This window comes from Bison bison, unplaced genomic scaffold, assembly GCF_000754665.1.
Source record: "Bison bison bison isolate TAMUID 2011002044 unplaced genomic scaffold, Bison_UMD1.0 scf7180017864105, whole genome shotgun sequence".
Taxonomy (NCBI): Eukaryota; Metazoa; Chordata; class Mammalia; order Artiodactyla; family Bovidae; genus Bison; species Bison bison.
This window is the reverse complement of record NW_011494677.1, coordinates 9,622,744-9,634,094: the sequence shown is the minus strand read 5'-3', so window position 1 is coordinate 9,634,094 and position 11,351 is coordinate 9,622,744.

The following is an 11,351-nucleotide window of genomic DNA, read 5'->3' as shown; positions in this document are numbered from 1 at the left end:
AACAAAGGTTCATCTAGTCAAGGCTATGGTTTTTCCTGTGGTCATGTATGGATGTGAGAGTTGGATTGTGAAGAAGGCTGAGCACCGAAGAATTGATGCTTTTGAACTGTGGTGTTGGAGAAGACTCTTGAGAGTTGCTTCGACTGCAAGGAGATCCAACCAGTCCATTCTGAAGGAGATCAGCCCTGGGATTTCTTTGGAAGGAATGATGCTAAAGCTGAAACTCCAGTACTTTGGCCACCTCATGAGAAGAGTTGACTCATTGGAAAAGACTCTGATGCTAGGAGGGATTGGGGGCAGAAGGAGAAGGGGATGACAGAGGATGGGATGGCTGGATGGCATCACTGACTCGATGGACGTGAGTCTGAGTGAACTCCGGGAGCTGGTGATGGACAGGGAGGCCTGGCGTGCTGCGATTCATGGGGTCGCAAAGAGTTGGACACGACTGAGCGACTGATCAGATCTGATCTGATACTTGAGATGGTTTTTTGTTTTTTAAAGGATTAGGCTCGGTTGACTTTTTTTTTTAACTTGAATCCTAGCTCACCTTTAAAGGATAAATAATTTGAAAACTACTGAGACAATCTGTAACAAAAATTACACATCAGAAAAATATGGAAACAGTGCCAATTTGTCTTATGGGATTAGCATAATTAGCGTATTATGAAGAATTTTTAATTCTTCATAATAGACAAGCATTACACATGAAAATGAAGGTAAAAGTCTGCAAAAATTAAGTAGTAATATAATTAAATGAAATTATGTCAAGTAGTTTAAAGGAACATAATACTAAATAGCTAGTAGGGTTTATTCTGGTAATGCAAAGTTGATTCACCATTAAGAAGTTTATTAATTAACTTAAATATTAAAGGATTAATACTATATTATCCATATAATTTGTAAATATATGCTCAAAAGCTCAATGAAATTCAGCAGCCATTATAAGTTTTTACAAGTATAAGTAAAATAGGAACAGAGAAATCTTCACAAGGAGTATAGGACTAAATGAAAACAACAGCCAGCATCATAATAAACAATGAAATGCTAATGCTCTACTTCCATGATTATTCTGCATTGTCTTAGAAATCCTAGCTAATGCAGGAAGATAAAATAAGCAGTATAATAAAATGTATTAGAAAATAAAGAAAATATTTGCTACATTCATAAAACTTAATAAATATTAAGTTATGCTGAAACTAATGAGAGACTTTCCTAGTGGTCCGGGGGTTAAGATTCTGCACTTCCAGTGCAGGAGGTACAGATTCAATCTCCGGTCAGGGAATCAAGACCCCACATGAGCCCCCACACACAAAAAGGAAAGTAATCAGAGAATATGCTAATATGCCTGTAAGCAATGTAACAGTTGGTATCTTCTCTCTATGCTACCAAATAAAGCAGTCGAAGTGGAAAAGCAAAAAAAGTAAAGGATATATACTAAAAAAGGATATATACTCAAAGTACAGGATATACACTAAAGCTATAAAAACATATTGACTTTTATTAATATTAAGTATATAAGATATAGTATATTTCTATTAATGAAGTATATATATATACATATCTTGAGATATGAAGACCTTAATTGCATAAACATTTCTTTGATTACATGATAAGCAATATACTCAAAATATTGAAAGACTTTCTTTGGCAGTTTTTACGGGGTCATGCTACCATTGCTTCTGATGTTATTTCGCACTCTTTCTTTTTATACTTCTGTACCCTAATACCCTTGAGGTTCAAGGCAAGAACCTTGTCTTAATAATCTTTGAGCTCCAGTATCTAACACATCTTTGATATATGATAAAGAATCAATGATTGTGAGTGAGTGAGTGAGTGAGTGAATGTGTGAGTGAATGACTTCTAAACAGAGGAGCCAACTGTTCTGTACCCGTTGAGGGCACTTGTAATAGCCCAGGTGCTCCAGAAGCTGGTGTACAAATGTGTAACTGACCTTTGGTGTGGCCCAACAAGGCACATCTTGCAATCTCCTAGTGGGGCTTCCTGATCCAATTGTGATGGTTAATTTTGTGTGTCTACTTGACTGCTTCAGAGATGTCCTGATAGCTGAGAAATCATTATTTCCAGGTGTGTCCCTGAGAGTGTTTCCAGAAGCGAAGAGATTAGCATTTGAATGAGTAGACTGAGTAAAGAAGATCCACCATCTCCCATGTGGGTGAGCATCCACAGTCCATTGAGGGACCCCACAGAACAAAAAAGCAGAGGAAACATGCATAAGCATACTCTCCTTGAACAGGAATGTCCATCTTCTCCTGCCCTCCAGGATCAGAAGCCTTGGACTCGGACAGTTACACCAGCAGGCCTCCAGTTCTCAGGCCTTCTTACTTGGACTGAATTATATCACTGACTTTCCTGGTTCTCCAGCTTGTAAATGGCATCTCATACCATATCTGAACCCCCATAATCATGTGAGCCAATTCCCATAATAAACTTTTTCTTACAGATCTAAATTCGTGGAGGAGGGTATGGCAACTCACCCCAGTATTCTTACCTGAGAATCCCATGGAAAGACCTGACAGGCTACACTCCATAGGGTCACCAAGTCAGACATGACTGAAGTGGCTTAGCACGCGCACATAGATCTAAATGCATCCTTTTGGCTCTGTTTCTCTAGTAGTAGTAGTTTAGTCATTAACTCATGTTCAACTCTTGCGATCCTACAGGCTGTAGCCTGCCAGGCTCCTCTGTCCATGGGATTCTCCAGGTAAGAATACTGAAGTGGGTTGCCATTTCCTTTGCCAGGAGATCTTCCTAACCCAGGAATCGAACCCAGGTCTCCTGCATTGCAGGCAGATTCTTTACCGACTGAGCTTTGAAGGAAGGTACCTGTTTTTCTGAAGAACCCTAATATAGCTATGTCATGAAATGAATGCTGTTCTGAATTGGAACTCTATGTAAAACCAAAATCTAGACTTTAGCCCCTGGGCCTCTAGAATTCTAGTAGATAATTTTTTTGCATGTTCAGGATTCTGCCTAGAAAAAATTTTGTATTTGTTCATATATATATGCTAACAAGACATTTGCATTTCTGGTCATATCCCAAAATTTCAACTCATATAAACAAAACAAGAGAGAAGAATCCATGTAACATAATTTGCAATGCTGGACACTTAGAGTTGGAATCTATGCAGAAAAACTGAAAGTATTTTCATTCTGGAAGTTTATATTTTCACTGATTTTCTGAAACTCAGTGTCTAGTGAAACTGAACCAATATCTTAGTAACCAGTGTCTTGCATATAAGGATGTGTGCTAAGTCGCTTCAGTCATGTCCAGCTCTTTGCAACCCTATGGACTGTAGCCTCTCAGGCCCCTCTGTGCATGGGCTTCTCCAGGCAAGAATACTGGAGTGGGTTGCTATTTGTGCATACAGGATATACACAACAAATGTTAAATTGGGTTAAACTTCTGCTGATGATCTGCTGTTGAGGTTTTTTTTTTCCCTCCTTAATCCTGAGTTTTTAATTAATGCCTAAACTTTCTGATCAGATCTGGAAAATAAGTATGGTAAAAACTAAAAAATACTTTATGACTTCAGTTGATTTGAAACAAATCATTACTCATTAAAAGTCTCATGACTATCATCAGTAATAAATCTGCACGCACTCTCAGCTCGTTTTGATTTAAAGGGAAAATAATGTTAAGGTGCACCACCCTTCTCCCCATTCAGTAGATGCTTCCATAATTTTAAGGAGCACCCAGCACTGGAGATTCAAAATAATTTAAGATAACATGCCCTACGGTTTCCCATCCCTGTGACTGCAGTTTGGTGTGATACGTGTGATGGGGGATACGTGGATGTTCTGTAAAAACAAAGAGGAGGAGACAGAGATGGGGCTGGGAGAGGCATGATCTGGCAGGCTTCACAGAAAGCATGACACTGAGCAAATTTCTCAAAGATGTTATGCAGATTAAGAACCTTCCAGGCAGGCAATAGAAAAACACAAAGGCCTGGAAGCATGTTCTGAGAAATTGCTGCCTCTGCAGAATGGCTGGAGTGAGGGTTCTCATCGGGTGATGGACAGCCATGAAGCTAGGCAAATGGGCAGATCCCAGGGTATGAAGTGCCATGGACTAGAGCAAGGAAAGTTCCAGGGAACCTTTGGGACAGTTTGTAGTAGTTGTTCATTTGCTAAGTCGTGTTCTACTCTTTGGCACCCCATGGACCCTAGGCTTTCCTGCCCTTCACTATCTCCCTGAGTTTGCTCAAACTCACATTCATTCTGTGATGCCATCCACCATCTCATCCTCTGTCGTCCCCTTCTCCTCCTGCCTTCAATCTTTCCCAGCATCAGGGTCTTTTCCAATGAGTCAGCTCTTCGCATCAGGTGGCCAAAGTATTGGAACTTCAGCTTCAGCATCAGTCTTTCCGATGAATATTCAGGGTTGATTTCCTTTAGGATGGACTGGTTGGATCTCCTTGCAGTTCAAGGGACTCTCAAGAGTCTTCTCCAACACCACAGTTCAAAAGCATCAATTATTTGGTGCTCAGCCTTCTTTATAGTCCAACCCTCACATCTGTCCTTGCCTGCTGGAAAAACCATAGCTTTGACTGTATGGATCTTTGTCAGCAAAGTAATGTCTCTGATTTTTAATATGCTGTCTAGGTTTGTCATAAATTTTCTTTTGTAGTAGGGGAGAGGCCTAAACTGTTCAAAAGAACAGTGTAATAATATTCAAGGTATAGTTCTAGTGGAATTTCTTTCTGTATGTGACTTGTAAAGTGGACCTGCAGAAAATTTTCAGAGTCCAAAAGACAAAAAGTAAACATGTTATGGAAATGTCATTATAGTAAATTTGTAGCCTTCTGGGAGGACTGCTCGGAACCTCCTCAAGACTTCCTGGGAGCGGTGATTTAGAGACAACACCTTGGCCATCTTTTCCATAGCATCTTGGGGAGGAAGAAGGAAGGAGAGAATTAGGGCTGCAGCTTGGTTGAGACTGGGCCATTCGAGGTGATAAGCTGGCATTCTAAAGCTAGTTCTAAGTAGGAGTACATTGGCTTCCCTGATAGCTCAGTTGGTAAAGAATCCACCTGCAATGCAGGAGACCCCTGGTTCGATTTCTGGGTTGGGAAGATCCCCTGGAGAAGGGATAGGCTACCCATTCCAGTGTTCTTGGGCTTCCCTTGTGGCTCAGCTGATAAGAAATCCACCTGCAATGAGGGAGACCTGTGTTCGATCCCTGGGTTGGGAAGATCCCCTGGAGAAGGGAAAAGCTACCCACTCCAGTATTCTAGAGAATTCCATGGACTATACAGTCCATGGGGTCCCAAAGAATCAGACATGACTGAGCGACTTTCACTTCAAGTAGGAGTACAAAGATTCCAACTAAGGCCAGGCTGAGAGCATTAAGAGGGGACCCAGCTGGAGTTGCGCTAGGAGTTCTGATTAGATGGGGTCAGTGGTCCAGCAGTTGAAGACAAAAGAACCCACACATGCTGCAGGCTTCCCTTCACTGGGCCCAGGAGAAGCATGGAGCCACCATAAGCAGAATCTGCCAGGAAAGAAATGGTCTGGAGGCCAGAATCGGCAACCACATATATTTCAAAATCCACTGGCCATAGATTTATTTTTTTAATATTTTTTTCATTGTGGTGAAAGTCACATAATACAAAACATACTGTTTTAACTATATTCTACTATGCAGTTCAGTGGGGCCATAGACTGTTTAATAACATCAATGTTCATAATTAGGACCTCGAAATATTTTGAGTTATGAAAGATATTTTGAAATATTGTGAGATGGTATAGAACAGGAGTGAGAAGGCCTGACTATTACTGTAAAGCAAAACTGTGTTGAGTTTTTGCCACTTGGTGTCTGGGCCCCTTCCCAGGAGCACCTGAATCTCCTTGTGGAGAATTACCTCCTCCCTGTTGTGTCTTGGTGGGAGCCCAGTCCCCACCTCCTACCAGTGCCCAAGGACAGATTATTTTTTGGTCCTCCCCAGCCTGGCAGAAAGTGGGCACCTAGCTTGGCTGATTCATCTCCCCTAGGACTTGAAATTTGGAGCCAGAAATACTCTTGACCTTGAGGGAAGGCAGTCAGCCTTTGTCCATTACATGAAATAATGATGCACCCGCAAAAGTTCCTTCATCCTTAGTTTGTTCAGCATTTTTGTCGTGAAAAGGACTTAGATTCTGTGAAGTGCCTCTTCTGCACCTATCAATATGAACATGTGATTCTGATCCTTTATTCCGTTCACATTGCAGAAGGAAATTGCAACCCACTCCAGTATTCTTCCCTGGGAAATCCCATGGACAGAGGAGCCTGGCGGTCTACCATCCATGGGGTTGCAAAGAGTCTGACACAGCTTAGCAACTAAACCACCACCACCACTGCCATTCTATTAATATGGTGCATTATGTTGATTTACTTTTCAGATGTTAAACCAATTTTGGGGTCAGTCTCAGCCTATTAATAGTGATGCTATGGACTAGACATGCCTGGGGCACTCACCTGGGCTGTGTGACTGGCAGCCCCCATGGACAGTTCCCAGACCACAGCCAAAGTGTGGCTGGACCAGCCCTCGTGGATTTTATTATGATTGCAGGAAGCACCTCAAAACAACCACCAGAGAGAGAACTTGGAAAAAACAAGGCTTGTTTCTCACAGGCCCCAGAGGCACTGTGAGGTCTCGATAGAGAGAGCAAGTGTGAACCTGGGGTTCTGCCTTTATTGAGGTTGGCAGTGGGGGGGCCTCATGTTTTGAGGCTTCATTCTTTATTGGTGAATTTTAAATGTATGAAGAGGAATTAAAGTGCAGGAATGGAAAAGTAGTCAAGTGGTCAGTTATTTAAGTCACTGAGTGCTTTCTAAAAAGGGGAGCTGCATGGGTGGGGTGGCCTGGTCTCTGTGTGGTTATGTATTTGGCAGTGTGTTTTGTTGAGATACCATCCTTCCAAGTGGATGCCTGACAATTGAAAAGCTTAATGTCAGGCTCTCAGAGTACCAAAAATAATAATAATAGTAAGAGTTTCCAGTACAACCAACCTTGCATTCCTAGAATAAATTCATCCCACTTGGTCATAAATATAAATTTGTATTAAAGAAATATAGTGTGGTTAATGGACTGTACCCCCTCTATTGACTAATGAGAACATGAGTGTGTAGTCAGCATAGTATATGTGTGTGTGTGTGTATGTGTGTGTGTGTATGTGTGTGTATATATATATATATGATCTAATAAATACTGTGACATGTGAATGCTGGGTGCTGACAGAAGTTGGAAAATGTGCAGTTAATAATAAATAATAATAACGATATGGTAAATTACGATGACGCATAATGCTTTAAAAATTGATACTAAAATGATTTATTTGGTGTTGTGTGTGTGCATGCTCCGTCATGTCTAACTCTGTGACCCCATGGTCTATAGCCTACCAGGCTCCTCTGTCCATGGGATTTCCCAGGCAAGGATACTGAAGTGGGTTGCCATTTCCTTCTCCAGGGGATCTTCTGGACCCAGGGATCGAACCTGAGGTCTCTGGCATTTCCTGCATTGGCAAGTGGGTTTTTTATCAGCCGATTTGGTGTTAGGTGCATTTTATTTTCTAACTTTGGAATTTGCTAATTTATATATGTTTAAGCACAGTGAATCTCCATCAGTGAGTTGATTTACCAACACCTTACCCTTTGGCAGGCTGGGTATCAGAGAATTGTATGGGTATCTGTGTATGTATCAACAGCTAAAAGGAAGAAATAATGAATGATGACATGCCAGGCGATATCATCCTGAAAAGATTTAAAAAGAGGTGAAATTTAAGCAGCAATTTGAAAGGAGAAAGAAGGCTGCTACAGAGGACCATTTATGCAGCAAGCCCAATCTGTCTTAATTTTCATAGCTGTTGATTTGGCAATGTGGCAAACTAAATTACTTTGGAAGAATCCATCTGTTTGAGTATAAATACCAGAGCATCACCTTTTCCAAGCCTCCCTTGCTGGTGTCCATCTGGGCCATCTGATGAACAGGTTGCTAATGTACTCTGGTGTGACACGAGACATTTTAGAAGCCGCTATCCTTGTCCCACTCTAAGTGACAACCCGCTTCTACACCAGTGATTTGAACCATGTTTCTAGCGGAGTCTTCCATTCCGTGGAGCTATTTGATTGCACTTCTTGCCCAAATTTGTATCACTTAATGCTTTCCATTTAACATGTACTTTCCATTTCTAATGAGCCTCTAAAATGTTGTTGTCACTGGTCAAAATGAGTCATCCTGACTGCTTTTGCTGTTTCTCCAAAGAGTGTACCCCAGGGACTCAGGGTAGAGACCTTAAAGGGAAAGAGCAAGAAAAAAAATAGCACGGCCATTATTGGTATGTCACTTACCGTTATTATTCTTCATCTTCAAAAGTGTAGTGGCAAAGGTCAGCATAGAATCATCACCAACAGGGACCACCAGCAGTACAGATAAAGACTGCAGAGCTGCAGCCTCTGGTTTGGGGTCAGTCTGTTCACACATTAAGTTTCTAACAAGAAAGATAGCAGTTAGTAACTTTCTTCTGCACTGTACTAACCTTTGCCCAGCTTGTTCAATCAGGTGCTCGCCAGGCTGTTATCCCACCTCCGGTACCTGCTTTCTCTGGCATCTCTGTCCCGCCTCCTTATGCCCACGGGCCCCTCCGCATCCCTACCGCACACCCTTCTCAGCGGGTTTGCACTGTGATCAAAGTGCTGGGCAGCTGTTCATGTTTCTGCAGCAGGTTACTCCCTGGCAAGCTTGCAAGCACTCTTCCATTCCTGTACTCCTGATGAGAGATGGATCTTGATTTACTCAGCAATTTTCTTTCTCTGCTGCTTTTCACCCAGTCCTGCAAGATCGTGGCTCAGGGAAAGATATAGTTATCAGACTTTGTTAAGTTTTATTAGCTGTCCGATTTTGGAAAGTGTGACTTCATACATCATTTACCAGATGTTTTTTCTTCCTCCCATCCAGTCCTTTCTTTTCTTTTTTCCTTTCTTTCTTTTTGTTTTTGGGGGAGTGGAATGAAGAATCTCATTCCTTGCCTCAGATCTACTGGAAAGAAATGTACATAATAAGAAGGTCCCAGATGATATGTCTATTCCTTAAAGCGGCGGTCCCCAACCTTTTTGGTACCAGAGACAGGTTTAATGGAGGACAATTTTTCCACAGACCAGGGCGGGGTGGGGGGGTTGTTTCAGGATGACTCAAGTGCATTACATTTATTGACACTTTATTTCTATTATTATGACATGAACCCACCTCAGATCATCAGGCATTAGATCCCAGAGGTTGGAGACCCCTGCCTTAAAGCACGCCCTGGGACACTGCCCCCAGCCATGGATACCTGCTGGCATATTATACTTACCTTGTCTGTTGAGTGTCTCTAGCAAGAAGGTGGGATGGGGGATGCAGGATCCAGAAATGGAGGCTTAACCTGACATCTTCTCAGATCCGCTTGTTGTCGGTTTTCAAGAGTGTCTTTAGACGTTTGTAACAGTATGGTTTTTGATTTATAGAATGCCGAAGTTTAAAAAGATCTGTAAGAGGCCCGATTTACACTGATTGTATAAATGAACACGTAGGCTAAGAAGCTTAATAAGTTTCATAGAACAAATTTATTGTAAATTTCTTTGATGCAAATTTCTTGCATCAGGGCAAGAAAAGAATGTCTAGACTGCTGTTCTCTGTCTGCGTTTCACTGTAGCAGTAATTTTTGTGGTTGTTCTGTAAACAAATACTAATCTTCAGATATAACCAGGGCAAACCTAAACCAGAACCAAATCAAAACAACAAAAACTGGCCGTTGTTTTCAATAACCTGACTTCTGTGGGGGCTGAGGGAACCCACCCCATAAAGAGGCAGCCAGTGAGGGAGGGTGAGGAGGCTGGCAAAAAAGAACAGGTTTGTTTCTGCTGGGGTTCCGTTAGCAGACAAAAATAGAGAACTTTACTAAAAAAAAACTTAGGGAGTTCCGCGCAGGCGGCTGCCACCGGCACGCCAAATCGTGGCCGAGAGTAGCCACCCCACGTCCGAGGTCAGGGGCAGAAGCCAGGAGGACCCCATGCCCGAAGGGCAGCGGGCAAGAGGAGTTACCCCGTGTCCGAGGTCAGGGGCGACAGCAGGAGGAGCTACCCCACGCTCCTAAGCCCGAGGCCAAGGGCGGCGGCGGGGAGGAGCAGCCCCACGCCCGAGGCCAGGGGCGGTGGCCGGGAGGACCAACCCCACGTCCAAGGAGCCGTGGCTGCACGGGCGCAGGAGGGTCTAGAGGAGCTATCCCACGTTGAAGGTCAGGAAGGGCGGCGGTGAGGAGATACCCCTCGTCCAAGGTAAGGAGCACCGGCTGCACTTTACTGGAGCAGCCATGAAGAGATACCCCACGCCCAAGGTAAGAGAAACCCAAGTAAGACGGTAGGTGTTGCAAGAGGGCGTCAGAGGGCAAACACACTGAAACCATACTCACAGAAAACTAGTCAATCTAATCACACTAGGACCACAGCCTTGTCTAACTCAATGAAACTAAGCCATGCCCGTGGGGCAACCCAAGACGGGCAGGTCATGATGGAGAGATCTGACAGAATGTGGTCCACTGGAGAAGGGAATGGCAAACCACTTCAGTATTCTTGCCTTGAGAACCCCATGAACAGTATGAAAAGGCAAAATGATAGGATACTGAAAGAGAAACTCCCCAGGTCAGTAAGTGCCCAATATGCTACTGGAGATCAGTGGAGAAATAACTCCAGAAAGAATGAAGGGATGCAGCCAAAGCAAAAAGAATACTCAGCTGTGGATGTGACTGGTGATAGAAGCAAGGTCTGATGCTGTAAAGAGCAATATTGCATAGGAACCTGGAATGTCAGGTCCATGAATCAAGGCAAATTGGAAGTGGTCAGACAAGAGATGGCAAGAGTGAACGTCGACATTCTAGGAATCAGCGAACTAAAATGCACTGGAATGGGTGAATTTAACTCAGATGACCATTGTATCTACTACTGCGGGCAGGAATCCCTCAGAAGAAATGGAGTGGCCATCATGGTCAACAAAAGAGTCTGAAATGCAGTATTTAGATGCAATCTCAAAAATGACAGAATGATCTCTGTGCATTTCCAAGGCAAACCATTCAATATCACAGTAATCCAAGTCTATGCCCCAACCAGTAATGCTGAAGAAGGTGAAGTTGAACAGTTCTATGAAGACCTACAAGACCTTTTAGAACTAACACTCAAAAAAGATGTCCTTTTCATTATAGGGGACTGGAATGCAAAAGTAGGAAGTCAAGAAACACCTGGAGTAACAGTCAAATTTGGCCTTGGAATACAGAATGAAGCAGGGCAAAGACTAATAGAGTTTTGCCAAGAAAATGCACTGGTC